This window comes from Bombus pascuorum, chromosome 1 (genome assembly GCF_905332965.1).
Source record: "Bombus pascuorum chromosome 1, iyBomPasc1.1, whole genome shotgun sequence".
Lineage (NCBI taxonomy): Eukaryota > Metazoa > Arthropoda > Insecta > Hymenoptera > Apidae > Bombus > Bombus pascuorum.
The window spans coordinates 25,425,562-25,445,501 of NC_083488.1; the positions used below are offsets into that span (position 1 = coordinate 25,425,562).

General features: G+C 37.6%; 1 protein-coding gene across 3 annotated transcripts in view; it reads right to left on the minus strand.

The window, feature by feature from the left end:
* LOC132914981 (uncharacterized) overlaps positions 1-19,940 on the minus strand; it is a 292,404-nt gene that overhangs the window by 166,598 nt on the left and 105,866 nt on the right. For all 3 annotated transcript variants that reach the window (XM_060974585.1, XM_060974593.1, XM_060974575.1), the window contains one exon: positions 2,639-2,678. The gene's annotated coding sequence lies outside the window, so the exon portion shown is untranslated. The remainder of the gene's footprint in view (positions 1-2,638; positions 2,679-19,940) is intronic.

Genomic DNA, 19,940 nt, shown 5'->3' on the forward strand with positions numbered 1-19,940 from the left:
ACATTTCGAAAGGTTTCTTTGGAATAGTACTTTGTACAAATAGCTATAGTTGGAATAGATATAGCGCGGTCGTAAAATTTGTCAGAAGCCACGTTTGTACGTTTTAAGGGTGGAAATATATCGTTAGCTCGGAAGAATTGTGGTACAGCTGTAAAATCTCAAATCCTCAGTTAGATGTTTCATTGATCAGACGAAGTATTTATCACAATATGGTAACTAGATAACTGCAGAAACATTTGGTATTTTTAAAATATATTTCAATAATATTTACTTCAGTTGGCATAATATGATGTATGATAGAATTCTGCAACACTATAGCCCTAAAATATTGGCATCCATATTCGATCATCTAATTTACGAAGTGATTACTGATGATCACAATGGATATTATAACTAAGAAGACTTTGAAGTAGAGTTTGTGTTGAAATAGTATGACCAAATATAACGTTTTGATCTAGTAGGTAGTCCTAATACTGTTTATAACATTAGATATGCGCCACTGTCGATGTATAATGGCAGGTGGGGGCGGATACCACTGCTGAAGAATTTCGAACTAAGGAGAAATAACGAGAATGTACGAGTAATCGCTGAAAGTTAAGTTACAGTAGTACAGACTAAAGTACATACTCCATTATATATTCGGTTTATCTATGAAATTGATTTTAATATAATATGGACATTCAAATTCAACTGTCTTTACAGAACATAAATTTCAATTTAATCATAGGTTAATTCGTTTGATGATGATTTACACTGACTTTCGTAGATTTCTGTTTCATAAAAAGGTCCATTAATTTCAAGAATCGTTAAACGTCTACTTTTAGTAGCACATCTTATCACTGCGAACATGTATCAGTCTTCTTCAATCGATAGATCTTCTTTCATAAGACTAAAATAAATTGCTCACACGAGCTATTCTAAATTATCTTTCACCGAAGGAACTGTTTTATGTAATTTGATTTTAATTACTTTCTTCCTAATAAAATATCCAATAAAATCCAATAAAGTTTTATTGCAGATTTAATTAAATCTATTAGAGGAATGTTGAAAAATACGATGTCAGGTCATTTTGGTAACGATTTGTGTTCCAACGAATCCGAAGAAAATATTCTACGGCTAAATCCGGGGGATTCGAAACGACGATGGCTGCATCGTTAGCCCGACGATACAGACAATTCTTTTCTACTGTGATACGAAAGTTCAATAGGATACGGCGCCGGCGACCTCGTTTCTCTCAAGCTTCGTCCCGTTATATCAAGGCAACCCGCAAATAATTTTTGTTTCTTTTTCCTTGTTTTTTCTTCCGTTCCCTTCCCTCTATATCTTCCACCGTTCTTATTTTTTTCACTATTTTTCTTTTTGTATTTACTCGAATTGGATACCGATAGCTTTCGGCACTTTGTCGGATATCCCTGAGTTGCTATCGAAACGAAAAATGCGACTCATCGGCCGACATTTGAATAATTCACGTTCAATCGTATTTCTCGAAAAAACCAACGACCGCCCACAAGGAAATCGCATTTTCGAAAATACAGAAAATATTCGTCGGGCCAATGGGATTCTGCGTGACGCACGATCCCATTTTCCTGCATTAACACGCACGAAACGAAGGATCGCTTATTGCGCTATTTCCCAATTTTCGTTCCATCAATTTAATTCTCAATAGGTGTCGTCCCGATAATTTTTACACTAATCATAGCTCATAGTATATACAGGGTGTCGATTAACTACATGTATTATGTACGATCTTTTTTTATTGGTCACCTGAACATAATACAAATATTTCCAAATTAATCTCCTAACGAAGTGAAAATTTCGTGAAACACGATTGTCGTTAATGAGCGATTGGTCGTATTCAACTGTCACTTTCTTGCGTTTATAGTGAACGATCTATGAAGATATACCTATATTTTTTTTACAAACTATTCTGCTAGTGAGTACTTGAATCCACAGAAAGCTTTTAGAGTATGTACTGTACAAATATTACTACAGTTTTTCATTTCGAACGCCTATGTTGGGACCAAGCAAACAGAACATCCTGCTATACGTTGCATAAGAGATGAAGTTTTAATTCGTTTGCAATGATACATGGAACAATATGCGGCGTACCAATGGACCCTGTTATCGGGACAATAAACCGATGGGCTTCATACGTTGTTCATTACAATTTTCACTTGGAGAATTGTTTCACCATTAGCCATTTCGTTGGCTGCGAAACTTCCACGGACAGTGAACCCTTTGTCGTAATCATAGCTATATTAAGACACGTAATAATAAAAGAGAAACGAGTAAATCATCGTCGGGCTTCTCGCATATCGGATAATGATCTCTACGTTCGTATCTAGATCGACGAGAATTGGAGACAAAGCAACTATTATTAGCAAATGTTTGAAATTCTATCTCGCAGCTTCGTATTCGATAGGATGTGTAACGTTCATATTAACTTTTGACACGTTATTCGAGTCTACAGACACAAAGTATTTTGTTTAATAGAAGTATCTATGGAATGCGAAGTTCGATGACTCGAGTTAAAATTGTAAAAATGTAGGAAAGATTTAAAGCATTATAGCGTATCTGCTACTATTCGTAACATCTGTTCGTGATTAGATTTCATGAAAGAAAAGAACAGGAAGCATACCTGCATGTAATCTTCGTGTAAGAAGAATCTATGTAGTCACCTGGAACAGAGGAAAACAAGCGAGATTAAATAACATATGCAGACATTAAAGATAAGCGATATTTTACTCGATCCCATCCATTACAAATTAATCACTGTTTTATTCAACTCTGACAACACAGCCAAACAATTACTTTCCCTAACTATTGAGATATTGAGTGAGCTGTTGTCTTGTTTAACGTATTAATAAGAAAGCGATAAAGACGAAAAAATAAATTCTACGATAAGAATAGGCTACAAAAGATTATAACGTATGGAAAGATCAGGATGTAATCTCGACGGCATTTAAGTAGCGTCGTGGACAAGAAGCCTCAAGGTTTGTCATGTAAATCGTAATCCTGGCATCGAGGATTGAAAGGCGGTCCCACTGACGGGCATCCCTCTCCTTCGGTCCTACCTCTTTCTCCTATTATCATCGAAAGCGGATTCGAGCGCTTCGGTAACTTCCAGCGAAGAATTTATTATAATCGCATTCAAGAGCGTCTTATGGCAACGACTGCAAAGTAGCTAGCTATTCCACGCGGTGCAGGCCCGAGATGGCCGGGAGGAGCGCGACAGGGAAGCTGATTGAAACTCTGAAACATTTGCTCCGTTGGGTAACTTAGCAGCCAATCGTCGCAGATAAGTCGGTCTCCTCAGTTAACGGTTTCCTTAATTAACCGTGTACTACCTCGCGGTTCGCGTTCCTCGTGACGAAAACGACGAAGACGACGACGAAGAGAACGACGAAGAGGACGGATATCGAGAACTTTTACCCCACCGAGCTGCGCTCCCCTAACTGCCACTCTATTAATTCACCATTATCGTGAAAGTATAGCAACAAACCGAGGCCTCGACTCGCAGGATGGCCGCGAGTTAATAGCTTCTCTCCGTTCTTCGCTACCGCTTAATTGCCAGCTAGATAACGCTCGAATTCCGCGCGATTCGTTCCCGCCTGAGATAAATACACGCCCAGGTTACGTAATTAAGATCGAGACGATCGGCGCGCTATTTCGACCGACACGATGTATTTTCCATGGCGATGCGGTGCTTCCCGATGAAACCCTTAACTGAGTAGAACTTACGATATCGTTCAGGTCTTTCTTATGAACGATTGGATATCACTGGGCTGTTCGACCTGCTATCGTACTTTTGGCTTCTTTTTCACAGTGGTAGGGTAAATTGCTCGTCTGCCGACGAGAAACTTCTTCGTGTACTTGCTATAAACGATCTTCGAGGAGCGAGAGGAGAGAAAGAATCGATTGATTCGAGGGTTGCTGGAGATTGGAGTTTACGGATACAAATGAAACGTTCGGTTAAATCGAACGATTTAATTATCGACCGAGGTGCCGGTTCTTTGCTGCGATTACTTCCTATAGGATTGGATGAATTAATAAATGGACTTAATTTGGTTTGGCTTTACCAAAGAATTGTAAACTGTTCGTTTTATGTATCAATTAATTTCCACAGTTTGTGCTTCGGGGACTGTGATATTCGTGTTTAAATGTGCTGTTTTCCGCTGTCAAATAAATCTTATTCACTGTGTGCTCTGTCACAATTTATCATACGTACTCGGGGTTACAACTATACTAACTGTCCAGAATAGAAATGAAATTATCCTATGGATTTGAAAAGGGGGTATACGAAAGCAATTTGTAACTTTCCAATGTTTGATCAATGAACCACATGACCAATAAATCGTATTTGCATTTCTCTCGATATTTTGAACTTTCTTGTCTATCTCATCTCACAAGATCAATCCTTCGTCAAACGAAACTACTGTACAGTTTGCACCCATTCACGCGCAGGAATCACATTTCAGTTGCCTTCAATGGATACGTTCCTAAAGCATACGTTTCATGTTCAAACGGCTTCGTAATTCGAGCTCCTAATGTTGTGTTTCGTTTCAATTACAGGTTAATTTTACTATAATCTCGTATAGCACAAATCGAGTCGAATGTAATACGCGAGTAGAAAAGAGTCTATTTAATTCATTACAGAAATTATCGACAGGATCTATGTAGTTATAAATACTACGCGAATTATACGATAATTTATTATAATTACAGCTGATTTATTTCCTTCATTGTGATAATAATGCTGTTACGGTTACTGAACAAGTAATAGCCCAGTGTAGTTTCTAGATAGCTAGCCATTTTAACTCTAACCGTTGTTAAAGCAGCATAACTTTGATAATCAAATGAGACGTGTACTTTTTGCGTTGTAGCTGTAGTTAATGCTATGTAATTGGAGTTAAACACATGTGGGCGCTAATTTTTCAAAATTGTTCTTTTCTATTATGAATTGCGCACGCATAGACCGTTAATTGTACAAGCTCAAAAGTATTACCGTTATTGGCAGACTTTTACCATAAACGTTTGCTGAAATTTTCTATTTTCGTTATTCATTCATTAACTTTTGAAATTTCTCATTTTTCTGTTTCAATTTTCACGGAAATGAGAATATCATAAAGAGAACGCTTTCGTATTCCTAATTTCTCCATAAATTTGTAAAAATTCGTACTATGCATGTTACACGCATGCGGCGTATATTGATTGTACATAATATTTGAAATTTTAATAACTGTACATTCGTGTTAACTATCTGTAATAACAGCCCCTATTTAATTCCTAGAAAGGACTATTTCTAACATATGAATGCGGAGGTTGCGAATTGCGAAAATTGCTTCAGAAGTCGCATTAAGTCGCATTAAGTAAAATTTATGCTTATTTTTGCGAAAAAATTATATAAATATACGAAAAGTCCAATTGTACTAAAATTAATACAATATACATTGATATATTTACAGTATATATAAACTACATAATTACGAATTTAAATATAAAGAATGAACTTAAAAATATCTAGGATTAGACTTTATATGTATCTGTCAAATCAGCCGCAATTTCCGGGTGGTTAAATCGGGTTCTAGTGTAAACGATACCATTTCCCAACGAACATACCTTCGTCAGTTTATACGAGCGCACTTTACTTGTGGCTAGAAAAATAGTGTAAGAGCTATACGGTGGAACTATTTCAATTCCAACATCCTATATACAAAAAAAAAAATATCCAAAAGAATCACAAAGTAACGAATATTCAAAGTAGAGAATTAAATGTTTTATTATTATTCGATATTAAATGAAAAATGTAAAATTATTGTTTACATTGTGATGGTATTATTACAAGACTATATTAACAGAAAATTTGCATGTGGAAATTTCACCCGTGAGAGCCTTTAACGAAAATGCGTCGAGAATGCATATTATGCTAAAGTGCATTATGAAAAATATCGATGACATGCAAGCAGATTTAACAATTACGTGGCATGATCAAATATACGTAACAGAATTAACTGAAGTAACGGAGCGAGCCGGTTCTAGAGGCGTTCCTCGGTCACAAGTCGACACTTCCGGCCATCTAGAAGGGGTTGCGCGAGCAAGAACGGGGCCACGAAGGTCGACGTTGATCCACTCGCGTTCCTCCTGCGTGGAGAAAGTCATTAACTGATTAAACGAATATATATACCGCCAGTTTTTATAACGCGATATCGGTCAGCTGAATATTCAAAGCCGGTGTCACGCCTCTTCCGTGATTTGATTAATTATCCCGACCTACTGCGACCAGAATTCTTTTCTTTGCGAGGAGCTGCGTTTCCATGCTGCAAGAATATTTGTCGACTATGTTTTTGGAAAACAGTACAATGCAAAGAAAGATGCAAATGTAGACAGAAAGATTTAAGGGCGAAACGGACTAAGCTATGTTAATTTAACGAAAATTGCTTTAACGCCGAGGAAATATATGCGTCGAGTGATGCAAGGACGAGTTTTAAGTTTCTAAAAATAAACGGTGATAAATTATAATTTCATTGTTAACTACGATGGAACTATCATAGTGGAGATATTGTGAAACGATATGATAGGATTACGAAATTCCAGAGAAAGAGGAGAATTATTCATCAAAATCTTGGCTCCAATTGTAAGCTCCGAAACTTAAAGGATTCTACACCATAGTAATACTGTATTACGTGACATACACCTGTTGAAGAATATGATTTATTGACACGAATACGATTCATCTCGTGCTTTCTAGATTACTTTATAAACCTGTCAACTCTATTCTACAGCCTTTAGCAATTCTACGTTTATTAATTTGCTTCCTCTGTCCTCAGCATGGATATAAAATAAATAACGAATCCACTTCGAGAATCTGAAAATCGATCGAACACCGCTCACAATCAACCTTATATTCGTATTCGCAGCTTCAATCAGAGCGTCGCAATCAAAAGGCAAAGGACAGAGCTCGAATAAGAAGAACGAACGTCTGGAATAAAACACGATTGAACATTTCGATTGAGCCAATAGGAAGCGAAGAAAGCGGTGTGGTGAAGTGGTGTTTCAAAAGGCCAAGATGTTCGGAAGGATAAGCGGAAAAGGGCACGAGAAAACGACAAGTGCGGTAATAAAGGAAAAATTGGTGTTCGTAAGGACGTAGAAAAGCCAATAGTCGCTTAATTTAAAGGTTTGCTTATTAAAAGCTAAATGGGGTGCGGCATTCGAATGCTACAGGGAAATCGCATGGTCACGAAGCTTGGTTTCTCAAAGACGCCGGGATTAAAGCACGAGAAGTTCGGTTGGGACGATAACAATCGACGATTTGGATCCATAATCCGCATGCCTCGTGCTCGTCCAAACAGTTTAACTTGAGCAAAACTTTGGCCTCAAAACCCGTGTGATAAACGATCGAAGTTCCTCCTTTCATCGGCTGGCGTCGGTGGTCGTTCAACGAATGCTCTGGATTCCGGCACGTCATTGACGCCTCACCTCTCTTGCGCGTCGTTGTCGCGCTCCTTTCTATCTTCTGGCTCTTTGGTAAATTATTACGTCCCACACGAGCCCATCGATCCATCAACCGCTCCTCCATTTCCGAACCATACATCTCGAACGCTATTTGTATCTTCCCGCTGAGTAGTTTTTTTATTTTCACCCACGTTTTCGCATAAATTCTCTCAATCTGTTCTGCTCGGCATGACCTTGGAAAGATTTATACTAACGGTATTGTATTGCAATGGTCGGATTAGGATAATGCGATGCGTTCAGACATCTCAGGTAAATTATGAATGACGGACATAATCTTAGTAAATAGACTAATTAGTTCAATTTTAGTCATTGATAGGTTCAAATAAATGACGTTAATATAAAATTGATGTTGTTTGATGTTGTCGAACGAAGAAGCTCCTTACAGGGTTTTATAACGCCCTTATGTACAATATTTTGGTGAGTTTGAACAGCACTTTAAAATCAGCCACTTAAGTTGGAAGATACTTATCATATCAAGAATATAGAAAGACCACTTACTTTTCTAATTCCTAAACTCAAAATATCTCCAGAACAAGCATAAACATAAATAACGCGGTCGTAAAGTTTGAGTAAAACAGCGCGAACATTAGGACTACGATTCTTACATCCGAATAGAAATCTCAGTATCGAAGAATCCAATTCATCAACGGAAATAAAACTTCCCGAAAGCGGCGAGAACATTCTCGAAAGTCCAAATCTACGCCACTTTGTCAAGGCGTTATCTAGCGAAGTTAGCAAACGGGCACTTCTACAGGCTGAAGTTAAATAAATTAAAGGTCTTCGGGAGGTTGAAACGTTCTCTTCGTATAGCTCTCTAATTCCTACCGCCTCTTCCCACCGGAATTCTTGAAAATTCCGGCGTGCGCTTGGTCCGCATGTTGGTTGTGTTTAAGGCAAGGCGCTTTAAGCCTCGCAGTCGAGAAGTTAATCGATACTTCAAGAAAGATTCGAGGGGTTTGAAAAGCGGACTTAACTTTCGCTCGGCTGGTAATAAAGCGGCTTACTCACGTCTTGCCGAGCACATCCGTCGGCTCAATCGCACCGCGAAATTGGCAAACTTGCCTGGCCCCGTCTTCTCCTGTATTTCTCCTATTTGTCGTCCCTCGTTCGACGTCACTGAGCACGATAATTTGCGAAAATACTCGCGACGAATCTTTGCTTGTGTACTAGTCACGCGAATATATGTATGGATATGAAAGTTCTGACGAACGATGTTATATAGCAGTGTCTTTCACAACGTTCACTATGTGGACTATATGGACATTTATAAACTGGCTTCGAATTTATCGCGTGTAGTACGTGCCATGTGATTACCGAGAATTCGATGACGATGCTGACTATCGATGACAAAGTAAATACGAAGAAAGTTCTTTTTGCGTTTATCTTGTTGAAGTTATTTCTAGCTATAATTCAAATCATCTTTGATTGAAAGAAGTATTCTTTTTATGGAATTTAGCTTAGAACTTCTGTACATTTAGTTTAGAATTTTAATTGTCGAATAATAATAATTTTCCAAATTCTCCTGTAAAGTGTAGCGTAGTCTGAAATATCTGCCCAGCTGTCGTGACTAACCAACCAAGGCGACTCACTTTTATGTATTCGGAAACAGTTTAAGTTCTTACACAATTTCGGTAGAAATATAGCGTGTTCACGCGGCAACGTCGCAGCCGTGTTCAACAGAAAAAGCTAAAATATCGTTCTTAATATCAAATCATCGCAAAAGCAACAAACATTCAGAGAAGGTTGGTCTCGAAAACTAGACCGGATATTTCACTCCTATTTATACCAAGTAAAAGCAAATGAAATTTAAGCACCGTAATAACCAAACATCCCTTGGTCTTCTCTCACCCTCTAAAAATACCGTTCTCTTACAAACAATGGAACCATTTATCCCTAAAGTTGATCAACATGTCTAGGCCAATGAAAACATCGGCAATGAGCAACAACGCCAACGCGTTTTCAGAAAAAGCTAACCATTTTTATCACCGAACTCGTATAAAGTATATGAAGCGCGATGATTCGCTAGCAGCAGTCATGGTATAGTGAGCTATGCGAGGTCGACTGGATAAATATATAGATATCTGCATGAAGCATCCGGTCGACGGGTTCCACCCCATCTGAAAGTTTTATACGTACGCGGTGAGTAGGCGGACTGCCTATAGTATAGCCGGGACGGCCTCTGGTCGGAGAGAAGAACTTCGCTAAAATATCCGTCCACGCAAAGTGCAGAGACGTAAATTGCATTGAGCACTGCATCGGCGAAGATAGGAGAAAGACGAGGCGGTGGAGCCTCGAGCACCGGATCGATTGCCCTCTATAGCGCGCGCTGCGTGCGAACGAAACTCGAACCCTGAAGAACCGGCGTGGAGGCGGTTCCATCCATGTCTGGAAACCAGTTTCCAAGAGCTTGACCGAAAATTTCACTCGTTCTCGGTCCTACGAGTAAAACGTTTCCAGACATTCGAGAACGAGTGGGGAATAGAAATTTTAGAGGATGCTGAAGTAATTGAAGTTGATACACGATATTGACGTAAAATTCTCCAACAGAATCAATATTTCCTTAGACAATCAGTAATTCCTAGGTTCCACAAATCCTAGATTTCTCCTCCAAGGAACGCTAGAATTAAAACAGCGTCATGCGTTTCCTTCTATTTATTGCTGCAAGTAGGTGGTCTAATATTAAGATTTTTGTCAAGCACTATATAAAAACATCTACAATCTTTAACGAAAAATTGACAATTTCCTGACATAGCCTAATATAATATCACAATGAGGTAACATTTCAACTTGAATACTATAAATCATTGTTCTTCCGAGTAAGGAAAATGTCGTGACATTTTAACGAATGGAGTTAATATTGTCGGTTTGTAGGCGCAGCGTGCACATATGGTAGGCCAAGTCGTGAAATTGAACGTTTCGACGGAACCTCCCTTATTTATTGGCGGGTTCAATCACAGACCGTAGAAAAAGCGATAACGCATACGCGAATCTGGATTCGCAAATATTCCGCGCTCGTCTGGCCCGATCAACATTAAAACCCCTTTGACATGCTCCTCTGACGAGAGTAAATTTCAATTCTACAGCTCAAAGTCGATTTCGTACGTTCGTTTATTTTCTAGCGTCAGGCATAGGTAAATAGAAGCTACCGTGTATGTATAAATGTAGCGCCAGCGTAGCAATTTGTAAACCGATTTATAAAACTACGAATTCTTCGAATTTGGCTTCTGGTAAATTGTCGTAAGATCAAAGGTTATAAAATTTAATTCTTAGATACATCGCGACCCAACAAGTAACTTTTAAGACCGTGTCGTCTGCAGAGTTAATTTTTTTCAAACAGCAGGTCAGATCATAAGGATCAGAGACGTGTTGTAACTTAAAAGTACATGCTGATTTAAATCCATGCTGTATTTAGCAAGCATGTTAAACGATTAACAGAAAAGGAAAGAAGCACTCTCGGAACTCAAAGCAATTCCAATATCATTTAACACGACCACTGATAAATTCTTTGTAGATTTTAAACAGGTAGTATCGTTAGTTCTTTCGTCATGAATTTCGGCTTAAAAACGCCGCGCCGAAGGAATTTCAGGCATCCTAAATGTTTCCGCGACTAGCAAAATAGGCGAAATTCTATTTCGGAAGAGAGTGCACGGTGTCGCGTCGTGTTGCATGCCTGAACTGCAAGCTCCTGAGCGAATTCGTGAATTAGAAATAACACAGGCACGCCTAAGCAAGCCTATGACAGCAACGCGAGGATATTTTAGCCTGCCTTCTCGCCTGTATGCGACCCGTCACATCTCAAAACTCCGGAAATTCAAGCGTACAACATTGTGGACTTCGAAGTCTCCAACTGTGCCAACCGGTGAAATTCAAATATTTTAACTGGAAATACACGGCTTTAAAATTCTTGAAACGATTACGGATTCTATTTCGTTCTACTCATTTTTGTCACTTTGAATTTTCCTATACTGTTATAAATAAAGGATATACTTAGAGACTACTATTATTTTTATTATTTTTCAAAGATATAACAATTAATAGGCTATTTATGCATTTACGAGAAATTTCGAAATGTTAAAATACATAGAATATACATAATTTACAATAATATACGAAATATAGAAAGTTATAAGTTATATAGTTATATAGTTATAAAAATATAGGATTTTATAAATATCCGCAGTCTACTAATTAAACGTCTACGGTCTGCACGATACGGAGATAAAAGATTGCTTATTATTCGAAGCAGTAAATAGGATTTCATTGACTGAAAATTCTTTGAACAGTTCACTGTACACGAACAAAATTATGGTATAATATTGGTAGTCAAATATTGCTTTTATTATCTATACTCTAAGTCCAATATATGATACGTTTACCTTCAAAAGTTAACTAATTCGATTCATATGAATATACATGTGTGAATATGCCTCTGGAGAGTAAACGAGGGCATACATTTCGCGAAAAAGTCAATTTAGAATACGGCTACATGACAGAAAGTCTCAGAAAATTGCAATTTACGGTTATGTGAAATGCAAGTAAAAAAAGAAAGAAAGAAAAAAAGGAAAAGGAGGGAACTTCGAGTAGCGTTTGCGTAGTTACTCCGTAGTTAACTTATATCTGATTCGTTAGCATATATATTTGCTCGTGTACTTTAATATTTTCCAGCGGTTTCCATTCGCTCTTTCCATTCGCTACAATCCATATAAGTCCTCTAACATGTGTACATATAATATACTCTGTTATTGGTGTATGGATGAAATGTAACTTATGCAAATTTTGTATTCCTTCCTAAAAAAAAAAAAAGAAAACACGAAACGGAATAGACTTCACAGATCATCAATAAAATTAAAAAGTTTGAATGTATTATAACAATCCATCTCTCTTTTTTAACTTTAGGGTACTCGTGCAAAACCTGTGAACGCATCAGAAAACAACAGTTTTACCCTCGATAAGGGAGGAATAGATCGTACAATTTAAAAAAAAATTCAAATTTCTTACGGTATATATTTTTATAATTCAAAGAAAATTCAATAAAAAATTCGAGACTTATAATCGCACTAAGGGAGAAGTTGATTATAGCAAAATTTCGACAAAGACCCTAACTTGAAACACTTCATAATTCAAATAGAATTTCATGAAAAATTTCATTCAATATTTTACAAATATTTCTTCCCAAATCCACGATGAATATCTCGACGAATTAACGCTGCATTACGTCGATTCCTCTAACCAACAACTTGGTTGAGTGAAGGGATGCTAAGGAAGAGGCAATCTCATAAAAGCCTGGAAATCGTCTGTATAAGCGTTGGTCGGATTGTTGGGGCGATTTTTCTCGCGGTCCACGCAGTGAATCTTAAATTTATCAAGCTCAACGCCGCATGTTCGAGTCACTTATCCAAAAGGGCGACGCTCGACGTTGAAACCGTGCGGATAAGCATTCGAAGAAGCGACAAGAACGAACGAAGAGGAAAGAAACAGCGACTGCGGGGCTAAGGTGGCGTAACACGGAAGTGGCTCAAAACGGAAAATAACTCGTGTGAAAACCTGACACATATTTCGCGCGGTAAATGTTTAATGTGCGCCCCGAGACGACACAAACAGTCGTCCGGGGGACGGGCTGAACAACGTTATTTCATAAGGGTCTGACGTATTTCGGCCGGAGGTTCGCGCGTAATAAGTCCGCGGCGGCTGAATAACACGAAACGCCGTTAAACGATCCGTGACTTAACACTCTGCAACGCCACCACATTTAAAAGTTAACCACAGCAACATGGAAGTCTTTAGACACATAAATTTTTATGTCTTTAATCTGAAATAAAGGTAGATATATTTTAATTTAGGTATAAATATATCTAACTTCATATAGTTTGGTGTAGTATATATAGTTTATATTATAAGTGTATTAAAATAATTTTTATATATTAGATCATTCGATATATAATGTGGTTTTCCTAAAAGTTGAATTTAAAATATTGCAACTTGTTACCACAGAAGCTTTTTTAGAATTGAAATAGAAAAATTAATAGAAAAATATATAATTTTAGGGGAATTAAAGAATATTTCTTTATTTTTTAATTAATTTGTATTTTAATATTACATCGTCACCATCACAGAAGTCTTTTGTTCAGAACTCCTTATATATTTCTGTTCTGTAAAAACAATACATATTTACACAAGTACAACGTCATCAATTTAATGATCTATTGATGATCATGACAAGGGTTCCGGCGCTACATGTAGGATTGATGCTAGTAATTAGCCTACACCATACGTAGTACATTAGCATTACGTAAAGCCCGTAATTGGTATTGTACATAATCTGTATACACGGTGTTCACGTTATCACCATACAACGTTCTTCTCGTAATTAGTTTGCGTGGAGAGTTGGTAAATGATCGAGGAGGGAAAAAACACATTATACAAACACATCTACGCGTTTTAATCGACGGATTACAACAGATCATATCTCTATATATTCTCTATCACTCTGATCTTATATATTCATTTGTAAAATTCAAGTATTAGTAAAAATTATATCGCACATTCTGAAATGTGAAAAGAACGTTAAAGATAATTTCATCAAATAAAAAGTTTCGTTATCAAACTTCCTCGTTCTAACAAGCGCATTAGAAATCCCTAACAGAAACGGCATCGCGATTGCTGTATACATAACAAGGTATCGACGAAAGAATAAAACCCGGGCAAAACCCTTAATCACCTGCACGTTAAATAACTCGACGCGTGGAATTAAAAGTACTTTGATAAAATACTCGTTTTACGAGAGTTGTTTTCGCGGACCAGCGGAAATTTACGTTGGAACTTTCCCGTATCCTTATTGCATATCTTGGCAATTTAACGCGTTGAATCGTTTTAATTTAAATTATGCCTGTCTACCCCTCTCTTGGCGACTACTTTCGTCAGAAGACTACGTTCATCTGATTCTTTTGAAGCGTACGCTCCTGAAACCTCGGAAATTTTAGAATAAGAATGGAACCAGGTCGTAGCTACTATCATTGGATTTTTTAAAATAATGCTCGATCATAAATTACAAACAGATCGATAAAATTATTTTCTGCAATATGTCAAATAAATTTTAAAAGAAAAAAACATTCGATACGTTATTTAGCCACAATTGAATGCTATTTTCGAAAAGTTTTCAGGTAACACGAAATACGAGTATTTTTTTAACGTGTCATTTACTCGGCGTATCAATTTGATATCAACAACGGACGCTTGGGAATGTTTTTCTGGTGTAAAATTATCGCGATAAATACAATGTTCGATACAAATAAAGCAATTTCGTATTTGCTGAAAAGATAATAACTCACGTTTCGCCATTGAAAAACTCGGGGGCGTTTATTCCATGACGCGTGCCGCGATCGGTACCCATGAATACGATGTAAACAAAAGAATAGGCAATTCTTTGACCGGTTACGAGTATGTATATCGAATATATATCGTAGATATGTACGTATATATCGTTCCACGGTTATTTTTTATTTGCCATCCTCCGCCAAGTGCCCTCGACGATGAAAAATTCAATCGATTCACGGTGAACCGATCTTTTTTCACTTGCTTTCTTTAGTAAAAAGCTTCAAGGATGCTTGTCGAAATAGGTTTTTTGATACTCAAACAGGAATGACGATCAAGCTAACCGCCAATGAAAAATAGAAAAATTCGTTATAAATTTCGTGGTTAAATCGTGGCCTCAATACACTTCAATGGTTCAAATGCGAAAATACTTTTTAATATCTGGGCCGGTGAAATGCGAATTCGTTGAAATTACTTTTTTCGAGTTTTTGTTTTTGTAATACACAATATTTTCGCCATATAGTTTAAATTATCTCGTGATTTTGAAAAGAAGATAAATATATTCGAGCAAATATCTTTTAGTCTCTATACTAACTATCGTTGGTACACTGCTAATGTACGTCGAGTGTGTACGTTCTATCGTTGAATCGTGTTAAAATTAACGTCCATTAGGATTGTGGTGTTAAATCGTATTATAAACCAAATCTCCTTAATAACTCTGGATCTTCCTTAATTCCTGCAATTCTGCGTTATTCAAACACCGAGAAAGATCCGTGTAACACAACGTTGTACCCATTTCGCCAATTTGCGGACACAGGAACACAAATCGAGAAAAATCACTTCGTTAAACCTTACAAATGAAATCTACCTTTGTCTCGGGTAGTCTTCTCTGATCGCGACACAATCTCCGTATCGAAAAATCAATGGTACAAGCTCAAAGAGAAGGGAAACGACAAACGAACGTCGACAGACGCGTGGAATCGGCCGTGAGACGCCTTTACAGAGACTTCGTAAACAGACATATTAGCCGTGAAGTTAATCATTCCTCTAGACCGTTTCATTAGACCTGTTCGTTTCCTTTGCTAATTATGCAGTCTAGGCTTTTTGTCGGAACACAGGAATGAAAGGTTGAAGAACACGATTAGTTGTCCGTTGAGGACAACCTTGCTGGAACTTTTCGATTAAAAATTCTGCCTGAGTCGATCCTTACCGTCTGCGAGTTCCGGTTAAAGAGTCACTCGGTTCTTTTTAAATGTTCTACCAACGGGCTATATTTCACTTTAATACCTGAAATAAAGGTAGGTTCTCGATGAGTGGCTCCTTCCTTCTTGCTGTTTAATTGGATCTATTTCCTTCTTTTCCTGTTTCTTCCTTTTTTGTATGAAACGTTCCTCTACCTTCCTTTTATCGAAGATTGTTAAAGTGCACAGTAAGATTTCTATTATAAGGGACAGAAATTTTATAATATTTCGAATGAGAGTATAAAAAAATTCATTTGAACTCAAATAACTTTATCATACTTTCAAATGACTACAAGCTACTTAATTTCATCTTTTTTCATTCTCTTTTTCACGGAATGGTCATCTTTCGAATTTCAATTAATCGTAATGATACGTTAGTCAACATGACCATTATTCGCTTGTGAGACCAAATAAGAAAATTAAGTCATCACAAAAAATCCAAGTCTATCTCAATTAAATATAACAAACAATTCCCGGAACCCAAATTGTCGCCCGTTTAGAAACCTCGGGAAGAACATCATTCATCCGTAAGTACACCAACCAAATCGATTTCCGATTCGCCTTTTCAGCCTGGCTATTCTCACGTGGAATACTATCCGCGATCCTAAGAGAAACTTCGCCGCCTTGGTTCGGTTTCTAGCATTCCTTAGCCTGGCACTGTCAGAACACCGATCCATGATCGATCGTCTTTGTTCCCACGCTCAGTGTATGGAATAGTGCCGCTAAGTAGACATATTAAGCGGAACGATGCTTAGCTGTCAGCTCTTGTTCCGCCTCGACGACTGGTAGCTTCCGCTCTACTAATTGTACGCCGGACAAGCTGTGTTGTTCTATCGCGACCCGGCAACGGAGCTGCAGCCGAAAGGATCAAGACACCTGGCGAGATTCTCTCCGTTTCTATGTCTGTGTTCTGTGATTGCAGACCTATGGGAGACCTCGCTCGTTCGGGACTGTGAGAACTATCTCTGACCGTCGCATCGACCTACACACACAGCACGTAACCACAGCAGGCGATGCAATTAACGTAAACGCGGCAGCTGGTATTAAATACAATAAATATCGATACCGGTCTGGCCACGGGCTACGCCGCATCGTGGAAACCCCTGATTCCTGCAACGCCGTGTAACAGCACAGCGAAGAATCGAATTCGGTCCACACTTCGATGCCAACCGATTAAGGAAAGTAATTGAGAATCGAAGATCCCGTGTGCGGTTTAATTAGCTACGGGAAAATCGTATCGGACAATCGAAGAATTATTTTCCTTGAGAACGGTTGAAAATAGAGTTCGAGGTATCGGTATTGAATCGAAGAACGTTTTGAACGAGAGTTTTAATTACCTCTAGGAGGATTTTGGTTTGGTTAATAACTAGACTTCTTTTTTTTTATTACAGCAATTTTAATCTCCGTTGAAATTATTTGTGTTATGTTATACGATAATGACCGAGTGTATTTTACAGTTAAATAGTTACTTGTTGACTGGGATATGCAAATAAACATGCTCTGTCAGAAAAAACGATATAATATCATTTTAACATTTTGAGAACATTTTGAATATTTCTTGCGGTATCATATCAAAATGTTAACTATTGTTAAATAAAACAATGAAAAGCAATTAATGCTATAAACAAAATGTTATAAATGTGTTTTTACATTACATACTTATATAACATGGAATCGTTGTCGATATATGAGATATAACTTGGTCGCTTTGAATCTTTTCAATTACTCCGAAAATACGTGGGAATTCACGCTATATGCTTGTCAGAGCAATACTACCCTCAAAGTGTTAAATAGAATAAGTAATAAGTAGAATACGTCAAACCGTGTTGAATCAGGCACATTCTACAACTCATATTGGTTAGTGTGTAACTAAGAAAATATGTTCAATACTTATTACTCTTAAAGTTCATTTTATCTAATGATTTTCAGATACATTTTTTTTTTTTTTTTATTAATTGGTGTTATATGTTTTTTGTGTTTAAAAGAAGGAATGAATAGTATAAAGAACATTGAGTTTTTTAAAATTTATGTGCATTTGAAAAAGAGTAATTATCTGTATACGATAATTTGCTTGTATCGCTTTCGGAGTTTATTTTTGGATATTTATTCGACGCTTGTCTATATCGTTTTAATTCAAATGGGTGTTCGCGACGCAACAAATTCTGGCCGAGTTTTATTGTTGAACACTTTGTTGTTTATTTCGAGACTTTTACGTCAACAAATTGGTATAAAAATACGTATAAATTGTGAACCATAGCACTCAACTTGATAAATCTTTTTAACGTTCTCTTCATATATAGAGGGGAACAAATTGTGGAATATTCTTTAAAATATAGGCACGATTCGAAAGAATAAATACGCAGAGTAAAAAGCTATGGTAAAATTATATAACAGAGAGAGAAATCAGTGAACTGACTTACACTATCATAACTCTCAACCTTCTACGTCCGTTATAAATTGCCGTGTGAAAATCAAACTTCCGTTTCTCTATACAATCTAATTCATTCCGGCTAATTATATCGTGAAAAGACACGCGCGTCTCGTTTTCCAGTTTCATTAAATAATCATGGGATCGTATCGGCCGTCCAATGACGAAAAAGAGGGAGAAATAGCACGCTTAAAATCAATAGCTTGAAGCCGGAGCGGAGTTCGCGAGTTGCGCAAAGTAAATGTTTCCTTTTAAACAGCCCTCTAATAGCGGCGTAATTATCTTGTCGAATAATAGATTCGTTTCTCATAAATGTAGCGGGACGTTGCTCAATTTATCGGTGGTCGATCATCCACTTTAAGGGATGTGCGCGCACGCGTGTATATTCTCGTCGACTTTTCTCGGTCCTCTGCTCGCCTCTTCTTCCACTTTAATTAAGTATTTCAAAGGAGGGAAAGGAGATGACGAGAGTCAAGAATTGGTTCGGGAACTCGTCGGGAAAGTGAATTCAGAATCAGCGTGGTGAGTGGTAGTTGGACAAGTGTGCGAGTTCGGCCTGTTGTAGCTCCAATCTGCTTCGTACTGATCGAAGGTTAGAGTAGATAGGAAGATTGGCTGATCAGATTTTCCTTTTTTCTTTTGGCACACATGCATCCAACGGATATTTGAAAATTTTTTCTGGGCCCGCAATTTTGAACTTCACCGGCTAAAGTAGGGTCTATTCTATATAGAGTGTAGAGTAGGAAGATGGCGAGCGAGGGTGAGAAAGGAAAGAGCAGTCAGGGGAGAAATATGGACACATCCGCTAGTTCCGCGAGGCAAACCATTATTACGCGTCTGGGTAAGGTATAGCGTATAACCGAGTGTGGCCGTGCCTCGATAAACGATTTTAATATTCGGAAAGACACGAATAATAAAACACGGCGTCCGCTAAGCTTTCTACGCGAGTGGATCTCTCGAGGAATCATTCGCGACGACGCATTTCCCCGAGTACGATGCACATCGTGGATCTTCTTTTTTTCCTTTTCTCCTCTATTTTTTTTTTTTTTTTTTTTCTTTTTTGCTTCCAGACAATTTCAATCAATACTCGCCTGCGCTACGCCGTCAGTTATTTGCTCCACGCATAGTTCTCCGCGCTCGAATGGCACGAGTATGAAAGAGACCCGAAGAAATGGAACGGAAATTCGCGAACGCGTTCGAGCCGTGTTTAGGCAGCTGTTGATGTTTTTGGAGTTGTGAAATGTTATTTATGAACGACACCATTATAGATTCTTCAAATTAATTCAGCTAGATCACCCCATATTGAACCTCTTAGACGTCTGGTATTTTATTTTTACAAAATATTATTCACTTATTTATACATATGTATGTGCTTACTACAAATATGTACATTGAAAAATCTCCATTATCAAAATAGTCTTGTTAAACGTGAATGTTATCACACG